This window comes from Xiphias gladius, chromosome 18 (assembly GCF_016859285.1).
Source record: "Xiphias gladius isolate SHS-SW01 ecotype Sanya breed wild chromosome 18, ASM1685928v1, whole genome shotgun sequence".
Lineage (NCBI taxonomy): Eukaryota > Metazoa > Chordata > Actinopteri > Istiophoriformes > Xiphiidae > Xiphias > Xiphias gladius.
In genome coordinates this window covers 12,292,906-12,307,865 of record NC_053417.1, presented here as the reverse complement: position 1 = coordinate 12,307,865, position 14,960 = coordinate 12,292,906, and the positions used below count along the sequence as shown (strand labels likewise).

General features: G+C 42.2%; 1 protein-coding gene across 3 annotated transcripts in view; it reads left to right on the top strand.

Annotated features, from left to right (window-relative positions):
- The first annotated feature begins 1,063 nt into the window (after window positions 1-1,063).
- Window positions 1,064-14,960, top strand: part of LOC120803743 (neural cell adhesion molecule L1-like protein) — a 49,555-nt gene continuing 35,658 nt past the window's right edge. The window contains exon 1 of one of the 3 annotated variants that reach the window (XM_040152579.1): window positions 1,064-1,209. The gene's annotated coding sequence lies outside the window, so the exon portion shown is untranslated. Of the gene's footprint in view, window positions 1,210-1,624; window positions 1,669-11,166; window positions 11,825-14,960 lie in introns of those variants that run through there. The other 2 variants (XM_040152580.1, XM_040152578.1) reach the window with 2 other exon arrangements.

Sequence of the window (14,960 nt, the reverse complement as noted above, 5' to 3'; positions counted from 1 at the left end):
CATTGATGTTTAATTAGAACATCTGAACAACATGCTACTGTATGCGTACACAGTACGTGTAAGCCCATTTGTGCTGGTCTCCAAGGATGCTCTCTCTCCACATATGTGCACATCTCACATTCCCCCAGACGCGTGCGCGAGCGCTTCGGGTGGAAGGATCTCTCAACTCTGGGACTGTAAAATACACAACACATGTTATTCGTTCTCGGTACTCGCTTTTCATGCGGTTGTCCTCTCCTAGAGCTGATATGAGTCTGTCCAACTTAACTCAGATGGGTGTGGACTCGTGCTGTACAAACAGAGGCATGGTTTTATTTTATTTATTTTTTTCTCACCTACACCCAGTTGTTCTCTGTGTGGATGGGACGCTGTCAATATTGGACGGCAGCACTTTTCCGCTTAAATCATAGCTGTTCTTCAGGTGTATCGACTTTCAGTCTGAGCGGGGCCGGTTGCAGGTGCACAGTAGGAAACAGGTAAGAAAAAGGAAACTCCCCCCGGGAGCCATTCATCCTCTGTAGATCTACGGAAAGGGACAATTAATAAATGTGCAGTGATTGTCCAATGAAATCACCAATGCCAAATGCAAAGGACGACGTTTATACGAATGCTCCACCGTCTTTGTTTTTTTTTATTTTTTGTACTTTTTGTGACACTCCCAAGCCTTTGACTTTCCCTTGGTTGACAGTTGACGCACGCACGCACAAACACACACACACACACACACGCGCGCGCGGGGGGGGGGGGGGGGGGGTGAAATATTTCCCCGCGTTTCGCATATGCACCCGGGGCTCATGCCGGTTATAGTGTGTGACAGCAGCCATTCCCCACGCAACCGTCTTCAGAGTCCCCTGCCTGTCCTTTGACCTCTGTCGCTTTTCTAAAATAGGGGAACGACCCTGTGGAGGCGTGAGTCACGGTTTGCAGTTGTTGACGGCGCACTTTTGGCCGTTAGTCAAAGAGTTTCACAAGGTGGGCGGCTGAGGTGAAGGGAAGAAGAAAAAAACAAGAAAAAAAAAGAAAAAAAAAACAGTGCGCACTTAAGTTGTCGCACGGTTTTCCCGCAGGAGATGTGATGTTTGCCACACGGTCAGCGCTCGGTTACTTCGCGGACTAAAAGTTGTCATCACTTGTAAAATCTCCCTTCTGAGAAAACTGAAGGGGGTCGATACAAGGCTGCCTTCATCTCTCTAGTTGCTCGTCTTATGGGTGAGTCGCACGACTAAATTTACCTCTGGGCAGCTTTATTTCATGTGTTATGCGGCGGAAAAAAGCCACGCAGCTTTGCTCGCAGGGGTCATATTGTGATAAGTGGCATAAAGTCCGAACTCGCAAAAGAAACCTAGTCTAAACCTTCACGCTAGACCTGGACGACTTTTTTCATCAGATTCAATCGGGGGCCGTTCCCAGGTGAACGCGTTACCTGTGAGCTCTCTGATCCCTGCGGAGCTCGGGGTCGGAAACGATTAGAAAACAACTCTGGATCACCGACCGATATTGGAGCCAAAATGTAAATACCTTACAGTGGATGAAATTCTGCAGTGAAAAGCCCCGTAGGTTCTGATAAGAATGTTAATCGTGGCCTTTCGAGGCAGTTCGTCGCCATGCTCTGGAGATTATTTTCACTCCTTGCCTCTCCCTCGCTCGGGAGATCAGTGAGGAATTTAGGTGAGTAACACGTTTTAACGATCCATTCACTCAGAAGTTATCAGAATTTCTGACCCGTGGTTTGTAAAGGCATCTGAAAGCCAGGCATGGCCCAGGAGGAACATTGATTTCAGTTGAGGTGTTTTATTCTCATCTAACATGCGAGGAATATTTATCAATACATTTCCTACAACAGATTTAATTAGAGTGTTAATCAGAGATTTTTATTGACACTTATTTGGAATTTTTCTGGATGGGTCACAAAAATCAGAGGTGATTTTGCTGTGAAGTCACGTTAAACCCACGTGCCCACTGGCTTTATACATCCATTGTCAGAATTCCTTACATGTGCAAACTGTTCATGGTGAGATCGCATCTCTTTGTATCTGTTCCTCTGTCTGGCCACTCAGAGAGTGAAGGGGACTGGTGGCGGATGAGTTGCCCAGAGCAATGGCCACGCTCATCCCTGTGAAGCCGTCCCTATTCAGTCCCCTGCAGCTTTGTCGAAGCGAAATGGGTCGACTCTCTCTCTTTGTGTGACGCAACTTGACTGAAATGCGGTAATTAGGGAATCCTGGTGTCCTCGCTCCCTGTGGTGATGTTTTGGGCCAAGCTTTCAGTAAATTCATTTACAGTACAGCAAGTTGTTACATGAGAAACAGGTCAGCTTTGAATTTAAAGATCCAGTTTTGGGTTCATTCAGGCGTGGTGCGCTCCCTCAGATTCTCTCCCCTTCGCATGAACAGTGTACAGTATATGACAGTGTGAATACACATCCGAGCAAATGTGTCGATACCATGTATACATGCATATGAGGAAACACAAACACAAACAAGGGTTTTAGCCACATGGCAATGTTGGTCAGTCCTTTGGTCTGTTGGGGCAACATTTTGGTCCAGAATAAATTACTATCTTTGTGTTTTGGACTGTTGGTTGGACCAAACAAGACATCTGAAGACGTCACCTGCAAATCTGTGATGAGCATTCTCCACTATTTTCAGAACTTGGATAGACCAATCGATTGATCTATTAATCAAGAAGATAATAGGCAGAAAAATCAGCGATGAAAATGTTAATCAGTTGCATCCCTCGTAAACACTCACAATACTTTTTCTTGTATTCAACGGACCACGTAAACACACAGACCTCCCTTCCTCAGCATAAAATTGGAATCTTTTTTTTTTCTTCATCTTTTTAAGACACTCTGTATTGTGCAGGTTGTTTTGACTAAAGGGTTCTCCACAAGTATGAACCGAACCTTTCACATCCACAGCTCACCGTCATTTTCTAGTTTATTAGAAGAAAAGAAAGGATGATAAATTCAAATGTCATATGGTCAGTGGTTTTCCTGATTGTATTTCATCTGAAGCAAATGCTTAAATGCAAACTGACCGTGGATTCACACTGGAAAAGTCATAATGCTTTGACGCTGTGAAATGGAAATCAAAACTTACCCAGGCAAATAGCTCCCCAGTGGTAACAATGAGAGAACATAAATGTAAAAGTGTCCCAGTAAATCACTTACCACTACTTTTGCAGAGGTTGTACACTCCATCACCCTGCGACAGTTATATCCAGCATGTGTTGCCACATGCTGGGGAATGCTGTGTCCACCTATCCAGTCTGCCTTAGACATAATTACCTTTCAGCAGCCTATGTAATTGTGTAAATTGGAGGCTGTTGGAGGGGTTTTGCAATATTCTCGCATTACTGCAGTTCTAGGTCGAACCCTGACTTTACATAGGTGGTAAACTGACAAAAACACCTCCACAACTTAAAATTTTGTAGAATAAATATCATACTGTAATTCATTATTAGGTAATATTGAAGGTAGCGTATTCGTGCAACTCGCTGACAAATGTGTCGTGAAAGAACAGAGTATATTTAGCTGCTGTCAGCAACGGAGCAGCTCATTGTTATCCGTTAGGAGCAGTGCAGTATGAGAGCCTCACCAGGCAGGGGGGGAGTTTCTCAGACAATTAATCCGTGCTAGGAAGAGTAGAACTCCATACCCGTCACTTGTAGTAAATAACTGCTACTATAGTAAATAAATGCTATTATTTAAGAATATAACATAATCTAATCATATAATTTAGTGGTGGAATAAACTGTACATCACAAATAACCTCTGCCACCTCCTGAGGATTTCAGATTTCAGAAATGTGTGGAACTCTGTTGATGAGGCAGACACGGTTGGGGATTCCCCCGATTAGTGTAGGAAGGGAGACAAACACACATACCAAGTCCCAACACTTTATGCCATAAAAGACTAACATAAACTCACAACGTCAGACCGGCAGTCACCTGCTCAGTATAAAGTGATCAAATGGTTTCTCATCACCGCAGAGTACAGGAGTTGTTAAAAAGGCATGCAATGCTAAATTATTTAATCCTCAAAGCTCTCTAAAGGCAGGCGGAACAACAACTAAGAGTAAATTTACAGCCGTGTTATACATCACAATTTCACTGTCATTTCTACAAACGATTCAGCCGTCTGTGGGAAGCAAAATGCAGTGTGCGATGTGATTGTGTTTGCTTCTCTAGAGAAGCACAATAATCACTTATTTTACATATCAATAGTCTCAGAGTAAGCATTCATGTGGATTAAGTGTTTAAATACTGTTTAAGAAGATAACCTGAGAAGGATGCATGAATGAGTAAACTAAGCAACTTGTGTACCTCTGAATCTGCTCTTGAGAACGTAAGATAAGAGCTGTCAGAAACATAGTGTCATAATCGATCTTTTCATGTTTAGATAATGTCTTCTGCAAACTAAAATTCGCCTAAATGACTCTTTTTGGGAAATGGGAAAAAAGGAATCTAAAGGAGAATTTTTACATCTGATAAAGGACGGCAGGTGGTTCTGCTTTGTCGTTCCCATGCTCTTTCCTGCTGTGAGTATTAGTTTGTGTAGTAAATCCCTGCTTCTGTGCCATAAAAGGACATGCAGGAATCCCTTCCCCACTCCCAGCTGAACAATTTAATGATGCATGGTTGGCTTTGATCAGAAGATGACTGTGAAAGAAAAAACTAAATGGGTTGAGCACTGGTGTGTGTGTGTGTGTATTAGTTGAGGAGACGTATTGCTCTGCTCTGAGGACAGCCGGTCCACGTTTGGAATGCTCGTGAAATATTTACAGGAGTCACTGACACAGGAACTCGCCACAGTCGACCCTGTGGTCTAAAATAGAGGATTTGCTGTCACAAACTGATGGTGTCTTCAGCCTGTCTACCCTGTCTGCCTTTTCGAACAATTGTCGACAGATTTGTTACCAACTTTCACCCGCCGAGGGATTAAGCTTGTATCCTGTGGAAATTTCTTAGAAATCTTCAGTAAAACTTTCCAGCGTAGATAGCAGCGGTCTCGTTACCATGGTGCCTGGCTTTCTGCCTCTTAGCTCTGGCTGTTCCTAACAACCAAGAGCAAGGGTCATGACCGCTCCAGCCGACAACTGCTTGGTGAGATCAACGCCTCACACAGGGGGCACAAATAACTTTGCACCCTGTCTGAATTGGAGCAAGTTTCTCCAGTGAGCACCAGAAGAGCCGGATGATCTAGCTTTGAGGGGTGGTCACGTATGCTGTCCTCAGCCTCCCTCCGCCCTCCCTGTGCTGCACTTTCAGGAGCTTTTGCACAAGCTCAATTGACAATAGACCACAGTCCTCCTAGCAAGTGAGTAACATGGTCTGCTGGCACTTGAAAAACTCTTCGCGGCATTCATCTGGACTCTCGCAATTGAACAGTGCCCTCACTGTTAAGATCCTTCTCTCGGGGCATTCACTTTGAGACACAAATACAGAAATAAATTGTGACATATACAGCATATTGCCTTGTTGACAGTGACAGCGTGTCCCAGTTGCCGGACTGTGAAGTAAACATCCTCTCTGCGTGTGGTCGCCCCCCGCAGATTTCTCAGTGGATCATTGCAAACGCTGTGTTGTTTTGGTCCACAAACCTGTGGAGAGGGAGCGACTTTATATAGGCGAGTTCAAAATCAGGGCACGTCACACAGTCGACACTTCATCTGACTGTACAGGTGACACGTTTGGAAACCTAATGATAAGAAGTCTTCCGTGTTCCACAGGAGTAAAAACTTTCATAAGATGCACTGTTTCCATGTTCATACACCATACCCTGCCTGGGATGATCTACATGAGCTGCAACAGGTCCCCACCACTTATGAGAAATAATAGCAGGCTCAAAACATGTCTCTTTCAGTGCTGCTGCTGACGTGTAGCATTTGCAGTGTGATTTTCAGTAACATATAAAGTGGACAGTCGTGGTGGAAGTATTTAGATCTTTACGTAAGTAAAAATAGAAATATCATAATGAAAGAAAAATTCTCAATTACAGGTGAATGTAAGTTTAATAATAACATTAAAGTGTAATATTGATCACTCTTACTTATTCATAATTCAGTTTAATTACTTTTTATACTGGTGCTTGTGCTTATGGAAAATGTGTTTATGGAAAATCTACAAAATAAATAGTAACTATAGCAGCTGAACAACGAGTAAGAAGTACAGTATTTCTCTCTGAAGCAGAGGTATGAAGAAGCACAAAGTGTAGGTACTCAAGTCAAGTACAGGTACCTCAAAACTGAAAATGTAAATGTATGTAAAGGTATTTAGTTTCTTACACTTGCCTCCAAAAGTGGATCATTGTCATGATCTGGATCTGTATTGTTAAATGTTAAATCTAGGGCTATAACTAATTATAATTTTAATTTTTAGTCAATCTGCTGATTATATTCTTGATTGATCGTTTTGGCAATAAAATGTAAGAAAATGGTGAAAAATGCCTCTCGTAAAGGTGATGTGATCAGTGAGAATACCCAACAACATTCAGGTTATGATCATGTATGACTAAGATAAGAATAAAATCCTCGCATTTCAGAGGCTGAAACCAGCAAATGTTTGGCATTTTTGATAAAAACAAAACAAAACACTAAAACAATTATTCCATTATTAAAATAGTTGCTGATTAATTTTCTGTGAATCAACTGATTGACTAATCATCTACTCGCTTCAGTTGTAGCTCAATCATCCAACTGAAGAGCAGAAATGGCAGTCATGCATGAGATGATATTTAATGAACACATTTATTAAATATATCATTTTAAAGTCTTCTTTTATAACCATTAGAACCAGCATTCTCTTTAATGCTCAGAGTTTCACCCCTATGGCGAGAACGTTGCGCAAGTGTTCTGCAAGCTTGTTTAAATTCCTACAATGTGTTATGGTAATATATGTTGTTTTATCTTTGTCATACTTTCCCCTGGCCTCTGAAATCCTTAGCTCTACTTTTTTAAGCAAAACATGGGAGGATTAACTTTGACCCTTGTACTCAGCGCACCGATTTTGCTCATATACTGCTGGTTTTCCTAACAACGTGCTCTGAACTGAATGTCTGTCTTTTCCTGCTGCTGGAATTTGATTCATATGCTAATGAGCTGAATTCCCATGGATTTCTCTCTCCTGTGCCATAGATGTTACCCACTAAAGTCTCTGCTTCCCCCCTCTCGCTTTCTGTATGTTTTTTTCTCTCTCGTGCCGTCTAACTTTCATTCTTTCGGGGGTTCACAACCTCCCTCACAGTAATCTTACCCAAGACACTTTATAACGGAGTGTGCAATTCTGTCCTTACGGCAGGTGGTGATATGTCTCTGCTTTGCCATCAGGCCATTTAGAGGTTCAGGCGTATCAGCATGCATCTCCCTGCTTGTCTGAAAAGCTTCTTTCCAATGAATAAATATAGATAAGGCAGCTTGAAATTTCCCTCAGATAATCCTTCGTGTTTAGATGACTTGAGTTTACGACTTGCCTGTGGAAAAATTCTCTACATCAAAATGCAGTCTCTTATTTCCGTTAGTATAAACATGAGGGACTGGCAACTGTTAATTAAAACCTAGCAACAGAAACGACTTGTTTCTGATTTGATCGCAGGGGTCTGTTTACATTTTTTATGAGGATATGGCAGACATAATTCAGGTCAACATTTAAACCACTGTCATTAATCTGTGCCGAAGGGATGTTACACTGCAGGTAACTGAAGCAAGTGGCAAGTAATTCTCATAGGGTAAAATGAACTAGATACTAACTTTTTATAATAAGGTTTTTTTTGACCATGTCATAGAGGAGACAATGTTTTAGCACTGAGGTCATACTGAATTGTGTAGTTGCCTGCATTATATTTAGAGGTGTTTCTAATATTCTGCACGTAGAGGACAAAAAATTCGAAACCGCTCTATATATAATATAGTCCAGTACAATACCACCTTTAACTATGGCCTCAATTATAAAGACATGATTGAACTGAAACACTTGTGACAATGTCACCAACAATAGAACTTTGTACAGGTATAATTTAGTGCAGAGCCGCTGTATTGAATTGCAAAACATTGTACAAGTGTACCTAATAAAGTGGCCAGTGAGTGTAAATATCACTGGCGTCCATAACATTGACCCACATCCATCTACACGTAGTAAAGCGTGTTCATCATAAGTGCAACTCATGCTTGAAACATTTTTTTGTCTTACATTCAACAAGGTTTTTCTAACTGCTAACATCAAACCGTTGTGAAAAGAGGATTTAACGAACGAATGGCATTAGTCACATCATTTTTAATACATGCTTTTGCTGCTGTAGGTAGTAAAAGTAGAGGGGAAGGTTTAGCACTTCCAGTCACTGTAAGGAGCATTGTAGCCTGCTCTGCGCCTTAAGTCTTACCGCAGTGTCGTAATAACCACTTGTCTGCCTCACTCCTAGCAGTAGCTTTGTGTCGAAAGTCTTTAATAATTGTTAGTCAGTGGAATTGCCAGGGGGATATTGCAATCACTGAATTACGGCAAACAAGTCTTTGTTGATACCTGGCTCGAAATGTCAGACCAGCCACAGTCTGCCAAACATGTTCATAGTCTGCGTTGGAACATTTATTAACAGGACTGATGTCGTCACTTGTTATGTTTCCCACCTGTTCATACGCAGAAAGATGTCAAGCAGTTTATCATCTGCATACAGAATGCTTCGGGCCATCACGTCCTTCGCTCTGGCACTTTCCTCCATACACCAGCTCCCAAACTTCCGACCCAACGCAGTGGAACCCCTAAAACACTCCTTAATGGACCCTTTCAATTGGCTGCACAGACCAGAACAAACACTTTCATTCATGGTGTTCCAAAAATGCTAATGATGCAAGGCCCTGACACTTTCACAGGGGTACCCCTGCCATGGGCCTGTGTTAGACAGTAGTGAGGCTATCACTCACACAGGGTGATGCAAGGTACAACTCCTATGGTAGCTGTCCCGAGTGTAATTTAGACCTACCGAGCCGATGAGTCTCCTCAAGCGCCATTGGCTCTGAGCCATAGCAGGGCAAACCAGGTTAAAACAAGCATGAATAGGAAATTGGAGTCAGCTGCCAGAAGCACCTCATGAAATGCTTGAGCTGGCTTTAGTGATGTCAAAGTAGCACATTTTATCTACCATCAGCCCCTCTTATATTAGGATGAACCCGATGTTTTAGCTTTTCTCACTGATTGATTTTCTTTGATAATATGAGTCACAAATTAACCCTCAGTGGTCCCTTTATTTATTACACATTATAATTTAAAAGGCCAGGGTTTTGTCCAATTCATTTTTCAACTTTGAAAAATAGGTTATACTTAACTGATTTATTCTGCGCCGTGAGCCCTTGTCAGAGCTTGCTGCAGATGTAACGATTGTGAGGAATAGCTTTGAGGGTGCAGCATGAGGTGAATCATGAGCCTTATTGTCCTGACATGTTGCAGCAGGTGCTTCAAAACTTGCTGATTCCCAACTCATCACGAGTAGGCGGATAGGTTTATTTCCTGATGAGTTTCTCAGACGTGTGATGATTTTGTAAATGCAGTGGATGCTAGATAAATTGCCTCTGCGGTTTTTTTTTCTTCCAGGAAGCATGCAGTTAAGGAAGAGAATTTCATCAGTTATTGTCAAGACGTAACATTATTCCTCTTCATTCCATCTAGAATTGTTAAAAATATTTCGTTTTGTAGAGTACATGATGCGTTTATCGTCGCCATTTATAATTATTGACCCATATTTCAGTGATCAAAAGGTTGTCATACTTTTCATCTGCACAGATTATGCATGATACCTTTAAATGTCACACACTCTTATGGGATTGGAGTCCTGGCTCAGACTCTCCTTATCCAGGCAAACAGATGTTACGGTGGAAAGATTACTCTTTATCCTTTTCTGTCTTGCTTGAGAATAAAACCAGGCTGCAGGTGCGCGCCGTCTGAAGAAAGACCCAAAGTGACAGGAAAATCACTCTTTCGTCTGCCTTAAACTTGAGGAATGACAAACACAAAGTATGTTTTTAGTGTTGGAAAGGCAAGATGGGAGAAGACGTGGGAGATAGAGTGCTCACAATGCTGTGCATGTGTGTGCATGCTACAAGATCGGGCAGGTCTCGCACTGATGTGAGGCTCCATTACTTTCTGTGCCTAAACTCTTTGGGGAAGAATGTTAATCTCCTGGATCGAAACAGCAGCTGTTATTTCTAAACAGCATGAAATGGCATTTATCACAAATTGTAACTAATTACATGGAAGTCTCTGTAGCTCTATGGGTGGCTGTTATTGTCAGTTCTTTCCTTTCCTCCCACTTATGGGAAGAATACTGAGATGACAGAACGTAAGTGTGTCAGCAGTAGTGGCATGCGTCTTTTAAAGATAGGCAAGCAGACCAAGTACCCCCGTCACCTTCCTGCCTGAAGAAGTATTAGGATTAATTCTTTGAACTGACATTAAACATCAAATGTGCAATATAGAGGAAACATATAGAGGAAACATATATATATATAAAAAAAATTCACTTCTATGTTAATCTTAAAAATTTGACAATGACACACTCCAGTGACAAAGCAGAATCCTGTATTTTCCTGCCTCAAAATTGTTAACCATTTCCAGCTCATCATCCGGACCGTAATCCGGAACCACAGAGGGGACATTTTTTGTTCTGCTCCAGGGCAGATGGCGCCTGACTTTGGGGGCTAACCCCCCCCCCTTCACTTAAATCAGCAGGTAGCAAGCAAGGCAAGCAAGATGCGGGAACGTGGCTTGCGCATTGAGGAGTTTTAGCATTTATTTACTGACATACAGCCTAAAGCAGACAAACATTGCACTGCTGGGTTCACAGCTATACTGCCAGCTTCCAACTCTCTGCTCCAGTCCCATCCTCACCTCACACACCCGCACTCTCTCTCGCCCACTCGCCCTGCACACAACCTGCACACTGAGCTATCCCTGAAAGGAGCTGGGCTGCTTGCGTAACAATATAATAACGTAACACCGGCTCGTTTGCCTGCCACTGCTATCTGTCAACAGTTGGGGAGGAAAGACTTGGAAGTAATTTTCTAAGGCGCAAGTGCACTTTCCACACACACAGCTGCGCATGTGTATAATAATGCGTGCTTCGTCATAACTGATCTCAGAACTGTGGCTGAGTCGGGGGCACAGTCCCAGTGGCCACCCTCACGGACTCGCTGACTTTGGGGCGCTCTCCCGCTAAGTCCGTGGGGGCCTATGGCTTTCCCACTGTCAAAACTTCAAGCGCATGAGGGCTCTCTCGCATACACTGGGAGGCCTCCATGCACACGTTCCGTAAGACGGCACTTCTGCAGGCCTTGCCAGAGGCGACGACCCACAGTTCGTAGCGTTGTGAGCTTAAATACGTGGTGACACTTGTGGCTATAGCTAGTGGCTTTAGCTAGTGGCTAAAGCTAGTCACCTGTCAGAGATCCTTGGGATGATGCACAAGGTGCGTGCGCAAACGTCCAAAAAAATGAAGAAAAAAAAAAAAGCCTCTCTCCCCTCCAATGGACAAGCCCCGGCCTTTGTCAACAGCACACGGTCACGCCCACAGAAACGAGACAAACGGGAGATGCAACGGTTGACAGACAACCTAGCTTCCAGAGACAATAGCCTACTGCGACCACACGGGGGCAGTAAATTACAAGATGGATTAAAAACCGGCAACATCAGATCCTACATGGGACAGAGCGCTGTTCTGAGATGCGAGGAGAGGCGTCGCTTCCACGATGGTGTCGCCCTAACTCACGTCGACCTTTGGCTTTGGCTGGTCAAGAACTGCTCGCCCGGCTTGTCCCGACGGAACGCCACTGGTCAGCAGGTATATCGGTTGTAGGCCTGCCCACTGTCCCAATTGGAAACTTTGCTGCCATTTTGTAGGCACATAAGAGTTGGCTTTCGGTGAATATGTGCTGTTGACGTCTCTGTTACAGTATTCATAGTAATCACTCAGGATTTGTTGTGTATTGAATGCTGATGATGGATAACTGACGTTTTATTTCAGTCAAGCAATTTAAGCAAAAGCAAAAGCTGTAAAGCAGTTTGTTAACGTGGTTAATAAATGGTAATGGCATTGTCTTTCCCTAAGAAATTCTCTAAATACCCAATACACAGGCTGAGCTGCATATGAAAAGAGCCATCATGACCCACCTGATCCATTGAACAGAGAAATATTACTAAGTTTCTCCGTATTTGAAGTTCTCAGGGGGGAATCCCAGTTAAAAAACCGAATTCACACAGCTAGTGTCTCGTGTTTCGGCATCTAATCCTGCACCCAAATAGACACACACACTATGCCAGTGTTGTATTTATAGCTCCCCTACCCCGAGCAAGCAACCAGACAGAAGTCATTGTGTTAAAATAAATTTAAGATGTAGTCCGTGATGTGAATGTAAACAAAATGTCTTCCCATCCTCAGAATTCAAAACACAGGAGTGGAACCCCCTATGACAACTAAAATCAGATGGTTTAATACATGGTCTAAGAGTAAAAGTTAGCGCTAGTGTTAATTAATAACAGTACTATTTGTAAACACAGAAGTAAAGAGGTACACCGATGAGCCACAACATTAAAACCAGATACATACACAGTATATATATATATATAGATAGATAGATATGTATAGATATATACTGTATATACACCATTGTAGACACCATTCAGCCACAGCATTAAAAGCAGTAACTGCTGAGCTGTGGCTGATGGGTGTAAATTTTCAACTATAATCCAACAAAATGTTTATATTTCAAGTCAAACTTTTGCAAATTTAGCTTTAGTCAAAATACTGAAGGACTGGACCTGAAAGACACTTTTGAAGCAAAATGTATTATTTGTTGAACTTCACCAACCCAACTAAATACCACTTTAGGGCCTTCAAGATTATCCCATAAACTAATTAGCAGCTTAGTTAAGAGCACAATGCGTAGCGCTGCTCGCTTATCTGTTTCTCTGCAACAGTGATGAACAATGTGTGGGGGTCAAGGAAGGTGTGAAGAGGTCTTCTCGTGGCCTCACAGTGTTTGTGGGAGGAAGTTGAGTGTGACTGCTTGTCTCCACACCGTCTCCCTCTGTGCTGCTAGCTGTGGCAAACTGATTAAGCTCCTGAATGCCAGTCTTTGTCACTCTTCTCTTCTGCAAGGGACAGGTTTCTATAGTGATTCATTTTGTATTCTAGCCTGTGTAACTCAGCGGACTTTGACTCTTTTGTATGGAAATTCAGTTTTTGTAATAATTTATTATCATAACTCCAAATTTTCTACGAGGAGGGTAATATTTTCAAAAAAAAGCTAAAGGAGTGGTTGAGGATAGGAGCTTTATTTGTTCAGGAAGTACCTGACTTTAAGGTCTGTGTTTTGATATCAGGAGTTTAAAGTTGTAACGGCATGTCAACCGTTTGTGTGCTGGGCTAGCTCCTGTTTAGAGACACAATCCTTCACGTGTCATTCCACAAAACAATGTGTGCCAGCGCAGAAACCACTTAAAACCCAACTGAGTGAGCTGGGCGACCCTTTGATGGGCGACACAGCACCACAGTTTTCCACACAGTACATGTGCACTACAGAAGCAACATTTCCGTGTAAGGATGGAGGAATGAAACCCATGAAACCATTTGGGAGAAAAGAGTTAGCATGTTGTTTGCTGTAGGGACTGATCACAGGTACGAAGTACAAAACAACCATCAATTTTAGGTCAAATAAACCACATGGCAGTGGTACATGAAATAAAAACATAAAGCATGAGAAGTATTCGATGCTAATGTTTTTTTACCTCCAGCATTCTGCCTGCACAGGCTTCGCCATGTTTTTGTTGAAGTGTGTAAAGGTTTTGAGATATGAGCTACTACATGCTTTTGGTTTAAACCTGTTATGCTTGTATACAAAGAAAAAGTGTAGATCTCCTGCCTCTTTACATAATACTGGAAGCACAGGTTTGATGTGGATGTGTTTGATGTCTGTCAGAGAGCTGTTTGTCTGAGTTCCAGGCTTACATGATTATTAGTTTGTTGAAGTGCTCTGGACTCTGCACTAAAACAGAGATAAGACACACGTTACTGCCCCAAGTAGCGATAGAAAGATGTGCTGACCTTAAAGGTAAGGGGAGTTTTTATTTATGAGTTTAACTGGTTTCAAATCTTGATGTGTTTGGACCCAAACACGGCTATAGGATAGGAGCTTTAAGCCTGTTTTGTATATCTCTGAGGATTTATCTGTGTTTTTCAGGGTATTACGGTTGTGAAGAGAATTCTAGGACTACAGGAATTTTCCTGATGTTGGCACAGCTTCACTACATCTTCTGTTTTAATCTATGCACAAATTGATGTCATCTACTGATAAGCAGGGCAGTCATACAGTGTTGTTAAGGAAGACTTGTGGCATATAATAAAGATGAAGAGATGGCATTTGCCACACAAAAGGTAATCAGTCAGTACCTATCAGGATCTAATGATTTATGTCATTCGGTAGAAGAGATGGAAACCACACCTCTTCTACCAATAATACACACAAACTAGTCACATGGCACACATTCAGAAACACATTTCTCAAAGCTGCAGTTCTGTTTAATGTGTTTTTCAGGTTTCGCTCTTCTGTCCCCAAAACTGTAGATAAAACTAAAAACAATGTGAAATTCATGACATCGGGATTATGAACCAGTTGTAATGTTTTTCACCTTAATTACATATTCTTTACTATCACATTTGTGTTCAACATCCTGAATTTTAAGAATGAGACCTTAAATAGCCCGACTCATTGAGTTTAAATCGCTTTGTGTACTTTTAAAGTAGTAGACAGGGGCAAGTTTTTGTTTGTAAAAGCACTCTAGTATTTGTTCATGAATACATTATGTCTGAAGGCTTGTAATTATCAGGAAGCACCAGAGGCAAGGACTGTCGAGGAGGAAATGCATCATGACAAAAGCACGGGGCAGGGCAGCCTTTTCAGTTAGGCACCACAGGGGAT